Source organism: Zootoca vivipara, chromosome 7, assembly GCF_965207765.1.
Source record: "Zootoca vivipara chromosome 7, rZooViv2.hap1.1, whole genome shotgun sequence".
NCBI lineage: Eukaryota > Metazoa > Chordata > Lepidosauria > Squamata > Lacertidae > Zootoca > Zootoca vivipara.
Genome location: NC_142590.1, coordinates 60006465 through 60026878, shown reverse-complemented (window position 1 = coordinate 60026878; position 20414 = coordinate 60006465). Strand labels below are relative to the sequence as shown.

At 42.0% G+C, this 20414-nt stretch overlaps 1 long non-coding RNA gene across 1 annotated transcript in view; it reads left to right on the top strand.

Annotated features, from left to right (window-relative positions):
* LOC148685103 (uncharacterized) overlaps positions 1–3482 on the top strand; it is a 37493-nt gene extending 34011 nt beyond the window's left edge. The window contains exons 4-5 of the long non-coding RNA XR_015951115.1: positions 655–2777; positions 3309–3482. This is a non-coding gene — a long non-coding RNA (uncharacterized LOC148685103). The remainder of the gene's footprint in view (positions 1–654; positions 2778–3308) is intronic.
* Positions 3483–20414: the final 16932 nt, after the last annotated feature.

Genomic DNA, 20414 nt, shown 5'->3' with positions numbered 1-20414 from the left:
ATCTGTATTTGTATTGTACACTATGGAAAATGTGCAAGTGCATGTGGGAGGCAGTGTACAGTAATGGTTAGAGTGCTGAAATAGGACCTGGGAGACCAGGGTTCAAATCCCCTCTCAGCAACGAAGTCCACTTTGGGCCAGTCACTCTCTCCCAGTCTAACCTACCTGGGCACATTAGTTTCAGCTGAGTCTCTAAAGAACTTAGTTGGATACATATCTATTTTATTGATTGAGGTTCGGAGCCATTCACAGTTGTGCTTAGAGTAGATCCACCGAAATCAAAGGGAGTTGTTTGTAGTAAACTATTATTTCAATGGATGTGCTCAAAACTTGTGTAAAGCTGGATCTAGCCCTAATTATTATTTTTAACTAACCCTGAGATTATTGAACAAGGCACAACATTGAAACCACCTTCGGAGTAAATAACTCACCAAATTTTAACAAATTTTAAGTAAATGCCTTGCCAATTAAATTGGCACTATTTGCTGGCTATGATTATCCCCACTTCCCTAGTCCCTGTGATGATGTGTGTGCCTGTTTTACCTACGCAAACCATTCCATCTTTCATTGCAGAAGATGTTTGGCATCATGTCAGAATAATTCATGGCTTCAGCTTTATCACAACCATTGTTTGTCTTTCTCCTTGTCTTTCAGTGAAAACAATGTTGCAGCTGGATGGGCGGTGGAGGCCACCTGCTTCCAAAAAGCAAAGCCAGATGTGCAAGGCTGTGCCAGGGTGGTATCTGTTGATCCAGAAGCCTCCACTTATTGTCTGCAATTTCTGAGATGCTGACAGTGCTACCATGGAGACTGCTGGTTTCTGTACCCCTGCTCAGAGAAGATCAGGCAGATAGCAGAAAGGAAGGTCACGTTCATAGCACTGTGATTTATTATTTACAGTGCAGCAAACTGAAAGCCAATTAAGTACCTTTGTCTTTCTGAAACAGCATTCATGTAATTTATTTTTATCTCCTGTGCTGAAACAACAAGGTTGGCTAATGGTGGCAGGGGAGGGGGAGAGGAGCAAGTCTTCTAGTTGCTCCTATTGACGCAGCCTGGAACACATGGTGCAGGAGGTCAGAGAAGGATAACTCTGAGTGCATGTATGTTTTCACACTGAACAGAAACTTGCTAGCATCTTCAAAGGGATGGAGCCCGAGTCTCTTTCATATAGTCATTTGTTTGCCAAGAGTGAGAGAGAAAGAGAGCTGTTATTATCCTTTTGCCATTAGAGAAAATTAAAGCATCTATTATGCTTGTTTCATAAAATGATAGGTCATTTCAATTCTTTGGGAAGAGGATGAAAGGTCTGATGGAGAGAAGATGAGAAGATGCTCGTTCTCGAATCAGCTGTAGTGTTAAACAATGAAAAATGTGGAAAGCATGCGTAATTGAAGACAAAGACAGGTGGATGGGTGATCTGAGTTCCAGTTATGAGGAGTGTCAGACCAAGACATTTTGTCATCTTGTGAGAAGAAAAAGGTTCCCCACCTCTGATCTATGGGATTGTCACCAGTGCATCACTAAAAAGGAAGAAAGGAAGAAAAAATGACAAAAAATATACAGTTTTACATAAAATTTACATACACAGATTTTATATAGATGCAAATTTGGAAATAACTACTACAATTCAAGAAGAAACATAATACATCTTACATAGTGGGAAGACTGTAATTTGGGATCCTTTTTGCTTGCCCAGTTTGCTGTCCAGACCCTAACTGTTGACAGGCAATTTTAGGGCCCCTGTTCTGTGTTCTTGGACAAGATACCCCTTCTAATAGTTTTTTGACCAAAGTATTCTAATGTGGGATGCATGCCCACTGTCTTTTTTCTTATGCGTTAACTGCTTAAGCAGCATTTTATGATATATAATAGTCATAACAGGAAGGAGAGCAGCAAGAAGAAGCTGTCATGAGGATTGTTCAGGAAACACTGGATAAATTATGAGATCTGAAAAAATTCATTATGTAAAACATAATAAATACCAACTGCAGGGCTCTGTACAATTGATCTTCCATGCTCTGTCTGCAAAGCATCATTCTACAAAGTTTAGTACACCATTGTTTGAGAGGTCTTGACAGTGATTGGTGTTGAGGTTTTGTCCATGACAAGCATTCATTGCTGGTGCTATCCCTACTTGTGTGCGTCTGTGTGTGTTTCAGGGGGAGGGGAAGTTTCAGAAAGAATCAATCAAAGTTCCCCCTTGCAACTAGTTTTACTGTGACGGTTTACAGTGCCCATATTTCACCTAATCAATACTGCACTGATTACTGCAGCCACCTACAATAAACAAGTTTCATTAAGATACAGCAACGTGTTGAGCCGTATAATCAGCTTTACCTCCTGTTGTGTAATTTCCCTACTTCATAAAGCAACCAAACATAATGGCCTTTTCACACACTAGGGATAATGTGGGGTACTGTGTTAAATTCCAACTCTTCACTCAACCCTTATTGTCTATGACATGAGGTTTCATAGAGAAGGCAGCCTATTGCATCAGATGCATGAGCTGGCCATTGAAGCTATTGGGTAAATATATGGATTCAGTGTGTGCTTCAAATTTGTTTTCCTGAATCTGCTTCCTAAATATCTTTTACTTTAGTGCTCCCAAGAGACTGAGACATTTAGCCACCTGTGACTGTAAGATGACAGCATCTGTATGGCGATGTTTTCTCTCTCCAGTGTGTGTCTCCTTTTTCAGAAACTCTGGCAAAGCATCAAGACAGCAACACGGGAATCCCGAGTATGGACACATACTATGGCACAGTGTACACTTGGTACGTGATTGCTGATAGGCTGCTTTTTGCATGACTTTCACCTGCTGCTATATTGCAAGACTCGGCTACTAGATCTAGGCACCTTGGCATGGAAAGGGTGCTATCAAATCACTTCTGCCTGCCTACTTGGGTTGCTGATTACACATCAGTAAACTTTTTTTCCCTGCCACTTATCACAGCTGTAGTCCTTTGTGGGCAGAGCTGATATTCACATTTCAAAGAAAGGTTAAGACTACAGCAGGCTAAATATAACACAGCTTGTTCTCGCCTTGTTTTTAATATATAAAAAATAAACGAAAGGTGATTACCGGTATTTTTTAACCAGATCACTAGGGATTGACACCAGCTGCTTCCTACATTTGCCACTGAAAGTATTTGGATTATAGTGTATGAGAAAAGTACCAATGAAATAAAGGTCAGATTTGAGAGGGAAATAGTGATGGTACATTCATAATAAGCCTCAGAATCACAGATCATATTCAGAAGAGACTGCAGATAGTAGAATGATATTTGTCTGTTTGTTCTTTGTAGCTCTCTTAACCTCAACCCACCCCACTTTACGAACTTGGAAGTGGAAATCAGCAAGATTGCTTGGACTGGGAGGTGGGGATGAGGATATGCTTTGCTAAATGGAAGAGCTATTTGTATATTTGCATGCTTTGTTACAGAACTTTTTAAAAAATGCATTTAAAAATCCACACATCATCTTTGGCCACTTCTAAAACAAAATGCCCTCGGTTGTATCATGAAAGCCCTATATCTGCATTGTAAGTGTTCACTGGGGAAGAGATTTCCCTTTCCAAAAGCAATTCTGGCCAAATGGTGTGAAAACAATGTTTTTAACTTCCAGCTTGCAATTGTGTTCCTCACTGAGCAAGTTGTTGCAGTTTTTTGTTCCTCTACATATAACCATTATTTGGTGCCTCTGCTGTATATCATAACATGAATAAAAACAAGAAGCTGTACACAAGGGGGGGATGCATTTCATAGACCTGAGAGCTGAATCAGAGAGAGTGTCAGAAGCCTGTTACAATCGCTGTGAAAATAAGAACGCAAACAAAAATGCCTGGATAGCTCAGTTGGTTAGAGTGTGATGCTGATAACAACAAGGTTACAGTTTCAATCCCTGTATGGGGCAACTGCAGATTCCAGGGTGTTGGACTAGATGATCCTCAGGGTCCCTTCCAACTCTACAATTCTGTGATTCTAGGAGCCAGCTCAGATGTATGGGGTCTGTAATGGTGAATGTAGATGGGAAGGTGTGGGGTAGAGTAACAGTTCTAGTAGAACATACTGTGCCATTAAAGGGTCTCATTTTCATCCTTGAGTTCTAGAGTTAGCAACTTGTTCTGTCATGTCTAGGAGGCCTCAAGAACTTTGGGAATAAGGAGACGAGTGACTTCTTCTCTTCCATTGGTGACTTCCAGTCCTGAATAAGTGTTCTGATCTCTGTGCTTTAAAGTCAGTAGGTTTCTGTTTCTTAGCAGTCTTTTAACATTCTGCAGTGATGCAATAATACTGTCAGAGCAAGGATATATGTTTGAGCGATTGGCCACTAAAAACCCCAAGAAAGGCACTGGAATGAAATTATTGTACTCTTAATTTTCTGTGCAGTCCTTTTTCTACTGGGAGATGAATCATTATTGTCCAGTAAAGGGATGGTGTCATATTTAAAGAACTATGATGCTTCTAATTATTGCCCACAAAGCACATTCAAACAGGGTTATTAGAATCATTGTGTTTTAAATTCTAATCTGTGCATACAACTAACTCTCCTTCTTCTACAAACACAAATCTTGCCTAGAAGAGAAGCAAATATTCACAGGTGTCAAAGAGTCTTGTCTGACTTGAGGAGCTTTGCAAACAAGGCGCATCAAACAAAAGCAGCTGGGTAAATAAGGCGGAATTACAAAACACCACCAAATGAATGAAACATACTGAAACCTTACAGCTGCCAATTTCAAGGTCTTGAGAGCCTCAAATCTTGCCCCTTTAGCAATCACAGCAGACATTGTCAATCTATCCAGTTTAGTGGCCCCAGGCTGATTTATAGATGTTAAAACTGGAATTTTGCTTTGCAAACTGAGCAGGAGGATCCTAAACACAACAGGGCTGTCTTACCACATATTGTGGTACACACTAAAATCATGTGTATACTGCTTCCCAAACCAGCAATAAGGCCACCCTGGAGGTAGAATAAAAGGGGGGGTACATACACAGCCCAGGTTGAGCATGTACTAACTAGAACAATACATCATTGAATTGCAATGAATGATATGAATGGGATAGAATGAATTTGCTCCTCATGTACAAATTCAAATACATGCAGATGTGGACTGATTCAAATGGGGGGGGATTGGATTAACAGCTAAATCATGATCAAAGGTGGACATGCCCTTAGCATTGCTGCATGAGATTTTCCACAGACATAACTGAGTCAATATGCATCCACACATATGCTTTCCCTTCACAACGTTCAATTTCTAGATGCCAGGGGTAAAAGAATAAAACTTGAAATCCACCCCCCCCAAAAAAAAACACAACCAGCAATTTACTAGAAAAAAATAACGTAATTGTGCTCCATGCTTGAGCTCCATCAAAAGGGAGTTAATACTTTGCAGCATAATTGTGTGTCATTGTCATCCTGCCTCCCACCCACCCCCCAGCCCCCAGTATACAGGTACGCTTAACTAAAATAACTTGCTCCATGTTCTTAACTCATGTGGGCACATAAAAGGTGTAGCCATTTTTTTTTCCTGCTTGATACCAATAGCCCACTCAACTGCACATGGATTTAGGAGAACAAACTTTCATGGCCCAACACCCCACATTTTAGGATTTAAGCACTTTCAGCGTCTTTTTCCATTTGCTATGCTGCTATCACTGCTTGAAATTTGGGGCACATTCATTCATTCTTCGAAGGTCACACTGCACTAACTTGACCTCTGCATTGATTTCTTTGAAGAATGCATTATGAATCTAAGGAAATAATAAGAAGTTCAAAATTCTGCCCTAAATTAATTAAGGAAAACTTCTGAGCTGAACTGATAGAAAGCAATTTCGTGTCTCAGCTCCATGAAATTGTTTCTGGTATATTTCCAAACTGGGTTAAAGATCAACTTGGGGAGGGAAAAAATATTCTGTTTACTCTAAACAGTCATTTAATTAACCTTTACTTCTCCTAGGAATTGAAATCTAAAGGGCAGTTTCAAGAAGTGGGTTTAATGTGTGGTGGCTAAATCAAAGACACCCCCCCACACACACACACAAGGTGAAATCTTGATTTCATTTATGTCAGTGTTGTATTAAATAGGGTCTTCTTTATCCACAGAAATAACAATAGGTTCAGTGTAAGAAATCTGATGAAAGAACATTCCATATTGAAGAGCCACTTCTGTAAAATACTTCTGCTGATAATAACCCAACTTTAGCCTTTCTGTTAACCTATTCACAGGCTGCCTGCTGTATGCCAGGGTTAGTGAACTTTATTCAATAAACTGACCACATACTCATGTGGCTGTGACTCTCCAGTGGAATGTGGTTTGCAAGTATTGCTTTGAATTTATAGGCTTTTTAATGACACATTGTTTGCATCAGTTAATTGGTTCTAAAGCATTTAAGTGCAATATGCCTGGGTAGAGTCAGACAGACATACAGAGCTATTCTAACCAAGTCAGACAATGTGTATGACTTCTGTCAGCTCTCCAGGTTCTCAACCAGAAGTCTATTCCAGTTCTCATAACAATGATCTTTTTAAATGGAGAAGGCAAGATTTGAACCTGGGAGTTTCTACCTCTCTGTTACTATAGATCCTTCACGTGATCCTTTCTGCTTCAGCCATTTAATAAAAATTTCCTTTCAAAATTTTCTTTTCTAGAAGCTTCACTCATTTTTTTTTTAAAAAAAGGAAACGCTAGAAGAATATGGACTTGATGTGCCTAAGACTGGAGCAGTGGGGACGAGATGCTTACAAAATTCTCCTGATCTGAGTTTCTCCCTAGATATAGGGATTCTGAATTAGGGTACCTGCTCATTTTGCAGAACAGTACCAACACAGGTAGCACTGTGGGTTAAACCACAGAGCCTAGGGCTTGCTGATCAGAAGGTCGGCGGTTCAAATCCCTGCGACGGGGCTGAGCTCTTGTTGCTCGGTCCCAGCTCCTGCCAACCTAGCAGTTCGAAACTACGTCAAAGTGCAAGTAGATAAATAAGTACTGCTACAGCGGGAAGGTAAACAGTGTTTCCGTGCACTTCTCTGGTTTGCCAGAAGCGGCTTTGTCATGCTGGCTACATGACCTGGAAGCTGTACACCGGCTCCCTCGGCCAATAACGCGAGATGAGCGCCGCAACCCCAAAGTCGGTAACGCCTGGACCTAATGGTCAGGGGTCCCTTTACCGTTACCTTTACCAACATGCTAACAATCTACCATTCTTCCATACACACACACACACACACACACACACACACACACACACACACACTTTGATCAGACTCTTCAAATTGCAAAAAAAATCAGTTGATATTCCATTTCAGGAAACTGTGCCCTCTTTTGTTCTCTTTTTTAAGTGAAATGGTTGCTCTGTTCTGGTGATATCTACGTGGTCTCCCTACCTTTATTTGTTACCATTGTACATGGCTAGGAAAAGTGCAGAGAAAGGAAACACCGTGGGTAGTATACTGCAGCAGTATAGTCAGACATCTTCATCCTCCCCAGCTGCAACAAAACATGTCTCTTCAGTATTCGTCTCTACAGCCACAGTTTGGCTTCACCCCCAAATGCACACTCTTCCATTGTCTCCCAAAGCAGATGGATGCCAACCAACACAAACACATCATGCAAAAAGAAATCTTGATGTGATTGTACACTAACACCATGCATTCTCATTGCAGTGCAATTTAATCAAAGTTTTTCAGTGTGTTATTTGATGCATATATGCAAATGCCTACATCAGTAATCAGTAGAGGGGGTGGGGAGACATGAGCTGACAACTGGCAAACTGTGTGTGTGTCTGTTTCAAAAATTAAACTTAGAAAATCTCAAGAGTCAGAAGAGAGGGCAAGACAGAGCCAACCCACAAAACAATAAAATTGGAGTGGAGAACATCTACACATCCTAGAAATCAGAAAAAGAGAAATCTGATTAGAAGTGAAGTAAATGGAATGTGCATTATTTCAGTGCTTAGTAGATAACAGTGATCAAATTAGCATCCTTCATGCAAAGCACCATAAGCTATTTCTTGGCATAGAAAATTCCAGCATAGGAAGGGTTATCATGTTTCTTTATTTTATGCAGTTGGTAATGGAAATGCAGCAAAAATATGCTTGGGGAAAACTGATTTGCAATAGAGATGGGACTAAGTGCCGTTTGTGATATGAATAAACAAGCTTTGTAAACATTTTCTTTCAACTCCCCATATTTGCTTTTATATTGGAAAGTAGCTTTAATTTTCAGCATTATATGCATTCATTTTGCCTCATAATTAATACTACACATTCCTTACTTTTCCCTAAGAGAAGTCTGTTCCAAGGATGGCTAATCAAGCCAAACACTCCCCATGTAAGCCTCGCATATGATGAATCCTAAATAGCCTAGGGCTGTTTAATGGACCACATTTTCCCATACGAAACTGTTGTCATCTGAGATGCTCACCAGATGCCCTTCTTCACATATCCCCACCTTCTGCGATCAGGCTGGTACATGCTGATGGCTGTTTCTCTGGTAGCACCCACATTGTGGAGCTCTGTCACCTAAAGATGATGCTGATGATTAAATTTATTACCAACCCATCACCCTAAGGTTCCACAGTAGATTACATCAATTTAATATGCAACCGTAAAAGCAGTTTACAATGAATTGCAACCACAAAGATGGGGTGGGTTCTAAAAGTATACATATCATGTGTCAATGTGGTGCATTTTCAGCATATGCCAAAAACTGTCTAGTGAATTTGCCAGACCTCTGAGAGGAAGGAGTTCCACAATTTAGAGACTGTCACGGGGAATGCTCTCTCATAGTCTACCATGTCCCCAAGCCCCTCTACCGGTTTTGGCAACTGATAGAGTCTGTCTGTAGAGAAAAATGTCATCTTTCATGTATTTAAAGTACCTTGAATTGGACTCAGAAATAAACTGTCAGCCCGTTCTTAAACTCCAAAACTGCAGCTCTTTTAGAACAGGGTTTTATGAGTTCTAAATGGAACCCCAGTCAGTAATCTTGCTCTTGCCTTTTGGACCAACTGAACTTTCTGAGTTGCCTTCAAGGGCAGCCTCACATAAAGGGCATTGCAATAATCCAATCTGGAGTTTACCAGAGCATGAGGTACAGTGGCCAGGTCATTTCAGCCCCAAAGGGGCAGTAGCTGGAGAACCAGTCGGACCTGGAAAAAGGTAACCCTAGTCATTGAGACCACTTGAGCCTCAGTGACAGTGCTGAATCTAGGAGTATCCCAAGCCACAGATCTGCTCCTTCCAGGGGAGGGCAACTTCATCCAGCACACTTCCCAGATGTGAGAACTTGGGGCACATAACACCTCTGTCTTTCCAGGATTCAGCCTCAGTTTATTGACCTATATCCAGCCCAGCCCAGCCTCCAAGCACCAGTCTAACACCTCAACCACCTCTCCTGTTTCAAATTAATCAGAGAGATTGAGGGGAGTATCATTTGCATATTGATGCCATTGTTGCTGTTTACAGGTACGGTAGGTAGCCGTGTTGGTATCTGAAGAAGTGTGCATGCACACGAAAGCTCATACCTATGACAAACTTAGTTGGTCTCTAAGGTGCTACTGGAAGGATTTTTTTATTGTTGCTGTTGTTATATATTTATTTACACCTCACCTTTCCCCCTAACAGGGCCTCCAGGCATCTTACAAATAAAATAAGACCAGCTAAAAACATGGGGGGGGGGGAGAGTCATTCGAAATTTTCTCTTATACTCATTGCATCTAAGATAGTTTTTATGATTTTCATATGCCAGATCTTTACAATGTTAATGGCTTTTTTGTTGCTTGGCACTTTACTGCATTTGGATTATTTTACTTAGTGTTATAAACTGTCCTGAGGGTATAAAAAGATAGGTAGTTGTGGGATGTAATCCACTGGGAGCAGTCAAATACAACATTCCTTGTTTTGCTAGAGTGGACATGCAAAGGAATGTTTGGTCCAGCCAGTCAAAACTTCCTGTTCCTCCTGGCCTGGAGCATCCTTCCTTGCATGTGACTAGTGGGTGACCTTTCCAGACCTGGTAAAAGGACAAGGGATGCTGCCACTTTCTCTTTCTTTTCCATCTTCTTTTCATCCTGCGAACTTCCTGGAATGAACTGCTGGTCGCCAGTCAAGCAGTCCCCCAGGTCATCTCCCTTATGGGATAAACCTATCCCATACAGTGGTACCTCTACTTACAAATAACTCTACTTACGAATTTTTCTACTTAGAAATGGAGCTCTGTCCGCCATCTTGGATGCAGTTTAGATAGGATTTTTTTCTACTTATGAATTTTTAGATAGGGTTGCTTCGACTTACAATTTTTTTCTCCCAATGCATTCCTATGGGATCTGACTTACAAATTTTTTCGACTTACAAATGTGTGTTCGGAACACATTAAATTCGTAAGTAGAGGTACCAGTGTATAAGTTTGTAACTTTAAGCCTAAAGCCTGCCTTCAGGGATCACACTGTGCTCTGCCTGATGATGAGGATCTTTCTTTTTATTGCTTATGAATAAGACTGTGGTGTCATTATTCTTTTAGGAGGGATTCAAGGGGTCTTGCCAGGAAAATATTAGAACACATTTCAATCTGAAAAAGCCAGACTGAATTGTGTACAGTATTGTCTTAAGTATCTCACACAAGTTTGCAAGTCATTTTCTGCTGTGTAAAGGGGAGTGTGCTCTGCTAAGTAAAGAAACTCACTAACACAAGTTAGGAAGGATATTAATAAACAATATATCCTCTCCTGCCACCCTGAGCATTCCCACAGTAGTTAAGTAGGCAATCATTTCTTTCAATGTGAATAAATAACAGGGTTGGGGCAGAGGAAGAAAGGTGGAGAAAATTCACAGATCCTTTTGAGATTATATATTCACTTTAGATCCAAGTGAGCCTGAATGAGGCCAAGGACATGTCATTGTCATTCAGAATGTATTAAACTGAAGCATACTCCCACTCTGTTCTGTTCCCTTGCAGAAACAAAGGTCGACATGATAGTTGACCTGTGTGCATTATTTGAGATGTGCCATCACGACAGAGGAAAACATTGCTTTGCCATTGAAGTTGCCAAATGCCCGTTACAGAAATGTCCTAGTTAGCCTCTCAAATATTCCTTTATAAATATCCACTGTGTCCTAGCCTGGAAGCTCAGGTTTACTGTGGCTTCCCCCACACCATGAGTCTCCTATGGTTCTGGATCCCAGCTTCCTTGGATGCAGAGCATCCATGTGTGGCCCACTTGGTAGTTGTTTCCATGCAACTATGCAGCACTCCCGCATTGTGCAACTCTCAAGATGTCAGACCTTGCTATAGCACATGAGATGCGGCACATAAGAAGGTAATTTATAGCAAATCAGACTATTGTCTTCTTGGATTGGCAACAGCTCATGCTTTATTCTTTATTCTAATGTGCAACAAAACACATTTTATACAGTGTCAAAAACTGTGCAGGGTGAAACTGCACAGTGGGACTAATTACCTGGTTAGTCAAAGGCACCAATTGAGTCATACAGAACTCTGCTGAAACAGACCAATTCCTAGTAGTGGAAAGCAAACAAAGAAAAGCCGAGTACATGATTGTGTCATAGTGCCTCCTCTCCCACAATACTTAGCCAGTTACCTTTCTTTTGAGAAGTTGGAATATCACCATCTGGGACTGATGTGAGCAGTTTTGCTTGCAAGCCTGAGAAAATTCCCTCCAGCTCTCTTACTGCATGCTAGTGCCCAGGAACCTATGGCCCAGTCCATAGTGGAAGCTATGCTCTGCATCCATGGACTGTGGAAGCACTCCATGGTCACTGGCAATATCCTTCTGAGTACCAGTTGATGGAAACTGCAGATGATAATAATAATAATAATGATAATAATGATAATAATGATAATAATAATAATAATAATAATAATAATAATAATAATAATAAATTTATTTATACCCCGCCCATCTGCCTGGGTCTCCTCAGCCACGCTGGGTGGCTTCCAACAAAAGATTAAAAATACATTAAAACATCAATCATTAAAAACTTCCCTAAAGAGGGCTGCCTTCAGATGTCTTCTAAATGTCATATAGTTGTTTATTTCTTTGACATCTGGTGGGAGGGCGTTCCACAGGGCGGGCGCCACTACTGAGAAAGCCCTCTGCCTGGTCCCCTGTAATCTAGCTTCTCGCAGTGAGGGAACCACTAGAAGGCCCTTGGAGCTGGACCTCATTGTCCGGGCTGAATGATGGGGGGTGGAGATGCTCCTTCAGGTATACTGGGCCAAGGCAGATGAGGAGAGTGTTCTTGGGCTCAAGTCCTGCACCCACTTTTTCTTTCCAGTGGCTTTTGATATAGCTGTTCCCATAGAATAAGTCTCTGCAGCACTCCAACTTCCAAGGTGCAGCCTTCCATGTGATATCCATGCCCAGACATTTCATGGCACTGTGAAGAGAAGAATGAAAGGATCGCCACATGCAAAAACTGCATTATTGCTTTCTGAAGAAATGGAAGACTGAACAATTCTACTTGGAAAGCCCAGCAGCCTATGACACCAGCTGAAGTGGTTGGTGGCTGGCCTAGGAAGCTGAATGCATGTTGTCAGTCTATCTGCTGAACACTTAAAGGTCTTTGGGTGCTGAAGGGCCCTATCAAAGAGCATGCATGAGAGGGGGAAAGAGAATAAGAAAACATAGAGTTGTAGAGTAGGAAATGTGGGGCTCTTCCCATGACCCTGAGATAAAGAGTCTCATGCTCTACCAACTGAACTATCTCAGCTGGGGGGGGGCTCTCCTTTTCTCCAACATTTAGTATTTTACCACCACCTTGCTGATGTCTGACTAGTAGCAGGAAACAGATGACAACCACAGCATCAATTAGCCCATTTGTGTCTTGTTAGGAATGTTATGCATGTTTATTGGCATTTAACTAGACAATTCGTTGGTATAAAGACTGTGGGAGGCAAAGCTGTACAAGCCCATTGTGTGACTTGCTGAAAAATTAATTTGAGTTCTGTCTTCTGCCTTCCTCTTTTTTTAAGCATCCAAAATTGTACAGAAATACTCCTTTATGGAAATGCCAGTGCTCTGTCACAATCTGAATATGAGTTAAGATGTTTGGTAGAGGGAGCTGCCCTAGGGCCAAAGGCTGGGTTTCAACTTTCATGACAGCTTCTCACAGTTGGCCTCAATCTAGTGTATGTGTGTGTGTTTTTTTATCAGAGCAAATGCTTAAAAGAACAATAATGTGTTGTGACATGAACGTTATTGCTAACAAGCAAGTACAGAAGCAGCTGGTGGCAAAGGAATCGATGGTGTTTGAACATTAAACAACCCTCATTCAACACTTAATGTCACTGCATCTCTCTGAAGGAGAACACAATATTGTCAGGATTATGGGAAATCATTCCGTGTACCCATTCTGCCCTTGGGTCTTTTGTGTGTGTGTGTGTGTGTGTGTGTGTGTGTGTGTGTGTTTCTTCATTTTTTTAAGGTCATCAGAGTAGTGTTCATCCATAGTTCAATTTTATCTTATGTGCAATGGGAAACTACCTGTGTATTTTCTTATTTGTCCACATTATCAGCAGTATATTCTCACTTCTGAATTATATGGCTGTCAGAGGTTGTTGTGGCTACTCTAGAGTAACGACTCTCCACATACTTGTCTTTTAACAGTCTTTATTGGTGCACTCTATTTACAGTGTAACGGGGTGTGGGAAACATGTCTTCTCATTCCGATGCAGAATCCGGCACTGCCCGCCTGCGCGACTTCTCCCAACATAAGAGTCGCAGGACAGTGAATCTCCTCCCCTTTCTTCTCCTCCATAATTCCGGAACCGGGGGAAAAGGTCTACGCTCCGTGCTTTCCTTTTCCCCCCTTTCCCCTCCTCTCTCTTCCCGCCTGTGGAGCAGGGGCTCTCCCATGCTGCTAGAGACCTGGCACTCTCTCTCCGTTTCCTGACTAGCCTCTCCAGAGCTCGCACTTTCCTCACTGCTTGGGGGGGGGAGCTACTTCTGATGAGAGGGGGAGGTACTCTATACTCTCTTCCCCTTACAATGGCTTTTCAGCAGCATGGTGATAAAATGTTTCAAACAAAACACCACTTTTTCTATAATCATTATTAAGTCACAACAGAATGCTAAACTTGAGCCAAGGAGCAGCTGCCTGAAAGGTCTGCTTAGTTATGAAACTTACTTGGCCTTGGGTAATTTACTGTTGTTGTTTTTTCAGCTGAAAAGGATTGTTTTGTAAGGAAGCACCATCAAATTTGCACTGAACTTCATGGAGGAAAGGTGGGAGGCAATTACATTTGATGGTAAATAAATACACCATAAGTCACATGTTACTCATATGTGAAGGGGCTATGAGACTGCACTGATGGATCTGCCCCTCGCATCGTGTGCAACAACTAGCACCAGCCATGAAGTCCATGTATTGGGCATGAACATCTGCAAGGAAGTCTACATGTCTAGAACTTTGCACACATCAGTTTCTACACATTCTGGAATCTTGCTCAATCGCATATGAAAGCCTGTTCATGTAGAGCTTTATGCATGTAGGCTTCCCTGATACTGAATCTCATGTTCATTACATGAATGTCAGGGCTATACAGCAGGCATAAGTGAGGATGCAATCAGAGCTGCAGCCCCTTCAATGCAAGGAACCTGCTTCATGTGAATAACATGTGAATATGTATCATCATCAAATGCTATGGGGTATTTCATTGGCTGAGTTGACCTAATTGGTTTATTTCTTCTTCAGCTCTCTGATGGAGAACACTATACTGTCAGGATCTGGACATCAACATGTCACATGCATCTAGTCATCAATGAGACTAAGTGTATAGACTGCCACTCCCATGATCTCATTTGTGGAAGCCACTAGGGGAAACATGCACCAAAGAACACAGGCATAAAACAGTTTCCAACCCAACATTGCAGGATTATCAGTTTTGGTTTTTGAAATATTGTCAACCAGTTTTATTTTTAAACATAGGAATGCACACCAGATTTGGCCCAAGCTCAAACTAAATTGGGCCAGCTTAGGGAAATAACAGCTTGAGCATAGTTGGGTCGAGGCAGCCCTGGATCACACTGGGTCAGGCTGCTTCAAGGGATGTGCTTGGGAAGCAGACTTAGTGGTGTGTGTGTGTGTGTGTGTGTAGGACAGGCATAGGCAAACTCGGCCCTCCAGATGTTTTGGGACTACAACTCCCATCATCCCTGACCACTGGGTCTGTTAGCTATGGATGATGGGAGTTGTAGTCCCAAAACACCTGGAGGACAGAGTTTACCTATGCCTGGTGTAGGAGATGCAGCATGTCCTCCCTCTCAACCATACATTTAATTGGGGGATTGAAGGGAACTAATTAAACATTAGGCCCACCCATGAATTGTTCTGGGGTCAGATCTGGGTCTGGTGGTCCCTAACTTCACCCATGGCAGGAGGGCTGTGGAACAACCCTAAAGATACACACCTCTTCATTCTGATAAGAAAATGAATACACCACCAAGTTCCTACACAGCCTATAGTTATGTGGCTAGAATTACAGGATGTATTCTGAACCATATTACAATATACATGCCACATACAACACTGTACGCATTCTATGCCACCGTCCACTTTAAATCTTTTCAAGGTAGCTAGCAGGTAAGTAAAACAATGCCAATAAATATACTATCAATCAATTCCTAACAGCAATAGAGCAACAGAACATAAATAAAACATCAATAAATATTAGTTCACTATAACTAATTCAACGATGTGTGCTGCATCTCTTTTATAAACTGTGTAGAAAGTATGATATTACGCTGTATATAAATTATTGAAATAAATGAATGGATAAATGAACCATTGTTTGGTTCCAAGCTTGATCTGGGTCAATGTTCCAGGAACTGCATTAACCAGATTCTAGCCTTGTCAGAGGACTCATAAAGATAGTGGCATCAATATCTATTTTATGTCAGTTGAAAGGTTTAAAGGGGAATATTTCCAATCCTGGAATCTTGTAGTTAATGCCAAACTTATCCAAAAATACTAAGCTAATTCCCTTTCAAGTTATCTGTCACTGCTTCTGCCCCAAGTACGTTTTAGTTAATGTAATGTAATTAAACCCTTCTTTGTATATCAAAGGTCTCTAGCGAGTCATACATTTCAAATTCAAGGTTAGGCTTTAATGACTCATACACAAAAGAGTCAGCCCTCTTAGCACTGAGAGGAGAGGTGGAAATCATGAACTTAATAGATCAAATGGTTCACAAAGGTAAGACTATGCAGAAATCTGGGTTGCAAGGTATGCTTGTAAGTCACTGTTTCTCAAATGCTTTGGACATACGCCTCCCTTTTGAAGTTTTTAAACTTCTGCCTTCCCGCATCCCAACACCAATAAACTGCTTCAGTTGCTAGAGCCTGGTTGGGGGTTAGGAACATGGATACATAGGAAGCTGCCTTCTGCCATTGGTCCATCTAGTGACATAGGCTGTCAGCAGCTCTGCAGAGTTTCAGACAGGGCTCTCTCCCAGTCATACCAGGAGACTGCAGGGACCAATTGCAGGTGCCCTTTCATTTCTTAGGTTCAGCTGTACGAAGCAACCTGCTAATGTATGCTCAGCAATGAATCTTACTGGGCCAGCCACAGTTTCTCCATCTAACTTATCTCACTGGGCCAAATCACTTTACAGTGGTACCTCAGGTTACTGACACTTCAGGTTACAGACTCCGCTAACCAGAGGCGTCCTTCCCATAGGGGCTAGTGGCTCGTTGTGCCAGGGTGCCGGCCTCTCAGGGGCGCCCCAGAATTGGCAGGGTGCAACGAGCCACTAACCCCTATGGCTCCGCCGCCGTCGCCTCCTCTCCCTCGGCTGTGGCGCTGCTGGGGCAAGGCGGGCATCTCTTTTCAGCTCTGTGTACAAATGCGCGGGCTGACCCTGATTGGCTGAAGAAAGGCAACAACGGCTGGGACGCAGGCTCGGGGGTTACCAGAGTCGCCACCACGGCTTCTCCTGCTCCTCCTTGCCTCCCTCTTGGCGGCGTCTGCGTTGCGTGCCTCTCGTGAGCAACTCGCTGGCCAGCCCAGCTCCTCGCGGCCGCTGGGCAGCAGGCTGTAGTCAGGCAGCCCCAATGGCGCCCTTCGCCCCAGGCTAAATTTTGGGAAAGGGAGGGGGTGCCGGAGGGACCTTTGCGCCACGGCGCTGGATGTGCTTAAGACAGCCCTGCCGCTAACCCAGAAATAGTACCTCGGGTTAAGAACTTTGCTTCAGGATGAGAACAGGAATCGTGTGGCGGCAGGGGGAGGCCCCATTAGGTAAAGTGGTACCTCAGGTTAAGAACAGTTTCAGGTTAAGAACGGACCTCCAGAATGAATTAAGTTCTTAATCCAAGGTACCACTGTATGGAGCTAATGTAATGTGGGCATATGCCACTGAGTGCCCACTTACCCTGGTACACTGAGTGCCCACTTACCTGCCACCTGAGGGAGTGACTGAAGAGCAGGATGTACACCTTCTTGCCACAGGTCTGCCACTTGGCCATGCCATGGTTTTAGCTCTTCGGGGACAATTGGCTACAGCAACTAGCTTCTCAGGATTCAGGTCCATTGTGGAAGGGAAAGGGAAGCTCTCTCTCTCTCTTTCCTGCTTTGCTTCTGGACCATAAATAGGAGGCCTAGCCTGATTCCTAGCATTGCCTTCACTACCTTCTTTCTTTGTTGAGGCGCAGGGGACTTCAGTGTGCAGGAGAAATGAAAGTTTGGCTGCATATGCTACCTAGCACCTATGCAGCCAATGGATTCAACCCAGGAAATTCAGAAGGTAGTATAGTGGGATAAGGGAACCAGAGGTTGTTGGACTACAACTCTCATCATCACTGACCCATATCTTGCTGGCTGGGACTAATGGGAGTTGGTGTCCCAAAACATCTGCATGGCCACAGTTTGACCACTCCTAATTATATCTATTATGTACTTAATGGCATGATTCTATGATTCTGTTACAATACTTGGTGCATTCAAACACATATACTTGACTTGAAAGAGCAAAAGAATCTTTTAAAAAAGTGTCTAGTAAACATACAATTCCAATGATCCTGATTTATTTCTTATGAGGCAGAAGAGACCTATAATGACAATTTATTATGTCAGTTCCTTCAGCCTGACATATAATCCAATAATTTAAAGAGGCACCAGATACCTTTCACTGGTGTACCTTCCCTTTTCACCATTTTAATTTCATTTGAATTTGTAGACAACTGTGAGATTTCATCTTACCCGATAGCTTGGTGATCAAAGTAGTGTAACTGAGAGAACACTTTGCTTGGTTCATCGCATCACGAATGCTCAAAGTTGCTGGCTCCCAGGAGTAATATTTGCAGAAGAAACAGATTCTAAAAGCAGCCAGCTATTTAAAAGGATGCATAAAGTCTTCCTTTACCATGACAATGAAGAGGCTGCTTTAGAGTGTGCACACATCTCATCAATATTTAAAGGCTTCAGTATAAAGTTATTGCATTTAATTCTTCCTACCGCCAATATAACCACCACTCCAAACCGGAACCTCACAAATACATCTGCTCTTGTTTTACTTAGAATTGTACTTAAGAAATGAAATTATTTGGATCCTGGTGTCCCAGATAATCCTTACTTTTTGAGAAGCTCAAACCCGCTTTTTTTTTTAAGGCTTCTCTAAATATTCTCTTTAATCTCAAGTATATTGGTAAATCTCACGCAGGGATGGGGAACCTTATGCTTCTAGGTTTGTAATTTCACATGCAAGAAATACAAGCATGCTTGGCCAACCAGCATGCCCTCTTAAAGTGTGTGTACCTACTCACTTTCTCATATATAATTAGGAAGGTTAAACAATTCATGTCTGAAATGTTTGGATGCTGGTAGTGTGGGGAGTAGCCAATTAAAACATAATCCCCAGTGAGTTGTTGGACAGTATTTCCAGGCACAACCTTTCAGTTCTCTTCATCTAGAAAAAACAACAACAGAGGAACCAATGGGAATGGCAGTTCTTGATCCTTCCCCAGACACATCAGGATGGAAAATGGTGCAAACAGAGGGCACCAGAAAGTATTGCCAGGGTCTAATGACAAGTATGTGTTGGTCTGACGTAGTCAAAACAAAAATAAAAAAATCCTTCCAGTAGCACCTTAGAGACCAACTAAGTTTGTCATAAGTATGAGCTTTCATGTGCATGCACACTTCTTCAGATACATTGAAATAGAAGTCACCAGACCCTTATGAATAGTCAGAGGGTGGGGGTGGGGGTATTACTCAGAAGGGTGGTGGGAATGGGTGATAGGCTGATACCGGTAGGAGTGGTAAACCTGTTGATGACAGTTAACGACTGCAATTGGTCTTGCAGGAAAAAGCAAGGGGTGAGATGCTAAAGAAAGCTTTATCATGTATAATGAGATAAGAAACCAATGTCTCTATTCAGACCAGGTCTCTCCATGGTTTTAAGTTTGGTAATAAGTTGCAATTCAGCAACTTCTCTTTCCAGTCTATTTCTGAAATTCTTTTGTAATAAGACAGCTACTTTGAGGTCTTGGATAGAATGCCCTGGGAGATTGAAGTGTTCTCCTACTATTTTCTCTGTCTTGTGATTCCTGATGTCAGATTTACAGGTATGTCCATTTATCTTTTGGCTTAGGGTTTGGACTGTTTGTCCAATATAGAGAGCTGAAGGGCACTGTTGGCATTTGATGGTATAAACAATGTTAGAAGATGAGCAATTAAATAGTCCTGAGATGGTATGTTTGGGTCTAATGAGAAATGGCTACAATAGCCTGAATCATAATGTGACTTCTAAGCCATTGCTCTAGGAAGCAAATGAGAGAAAGCAGCTGCCACCCATATGAATGGACTGGGGGCTTATTGGTTTATTTTGTTTTTGTTATGTATTTTGTGTTTAAATCTTATGAACTGCCCTGAGATCTACGGATGAAGGGCAGTATACAAATTTAATACATAAATTATAATAAAAATTATATAATTTAGTCACAAGGTGGCATTAGACTTCATTGCAGCTAGGTGGAGCCAGGACTTCCCTATTGCTGTTCTGTTCTTGTTTAAGAGAAATAGTGAAGTTTTTGTCTAGCTTCTGAACCATAGAATTGTAGAGTTGGAAGGCACCCCCAAGAGTTATCTAGTCCAACCCCCTGGAATGCAGAAATCACAGCTAAAGAATTCCGGACATACAGCCATCCAACCAGTGTTTGAAAACTTCCAATGAAAGAGAGTCCACTATCTTCCAAAGTAGTCCATTCCACAGTTGAACAGCTCTTGCCATCAGAAAGTTCTTCCTAACACTTAGTTGGAATCTCCTTTCTTGTAATTTGAATCCACTAGTTCAAGTCTTACCCTCTGGAGCAGCAGAAAACAAGCTTGCTTCATCTTCCACATGACAATCCGTCAGATATTTGAAGATGGCTATCAGTCATTACCTCTTAGTCTT